Raw genomic sequence first — 888 nt, 5'->3', positions numbered from 1 at the left:
TGCCTCTAAAACGTGTAGGTTTTGCCATCATAACGCTCATACCTAAGAACGCAACGGCGCATTAACTCTTGATCGCCATCTCTGGGGACCCCTGCGAGATTGAGAAGGTGCACGCGTTGACATAGCGCACACAGGTCCTCGCTTGTTGCAGCGGCCACCCCCCTCACCAAACACTGTCAAGGAAGACTCTCAAACCGAAAACTCGCATTCTATCCGTGTAGTCTGGAACAGTTATGAATAGTATAAAAGCCGGCGTCTGCCTCTCTGTTGCATATATAAGGCCTGTCTGCTATGAGGGCAACTGTGTCGAGCATGCGCTCACTAGCTAAGAGAGAATTTACATATTTGAGTTCTGCACACGCTAACGTGCACAAAGACACTTGCCGCAACCTCACACTGCCGTCAACGAGGAGGAGTATAGGCAAAATGGCTTTTGCTGTCTGTGTCAATGTGAATCCCTTGCAAATGCAGTATATATCCTCCCACTGTTGCCCACGCAGGGGGTGGTGGAACACGTACACGTGCATATACGATGTGAATACAGGCTCTGCCGGATGCTCTGAGACACGCGGCGCTGCGCACGCCACTCCGCATCGTACGCTCTGTCCTCAAAACCCGTGTAATAATAACCGCCCAAAACGGTAGAGCGATCATTGGCATCGACCCCTACACTACCGCAGCCTAGCCACGCAGTTCAGGGAAGCTGGCTATGGCCGCTTCCCTGAACTCCGTGGCTAGGCTGCGCTCAGCAGCACGCACGCCCACACGCAAATAAACAGCCAAACAAACGCACAAACACATACATTCAAATCAGCATTGCGTTCTCACTGCATTCTGCCTCTCCAGCAAACATGCTGTCGAGGGCTGCCGTGGGGTGTCAGTTCCTGC

This window comes from Eimeria mitis, genomic scaffold, assembly GCF_000499745.2.
Source record: "Eimeria mitis Houghton genomic scaffold, Emh_scaff2124, whole genome shotgun sequence".
Taxonomy (NCBI): domain Eukaryota; phylum Apicomplexa; class Conoidasida; order Eucoccidiorida; family Eimeriidae; genus Eimeria; species Eimeria mitis.
The sequence above is the reverse complement of the archived record's forward strand: the minus strand, read 5'-3'. Positions refer to the sequence as shown.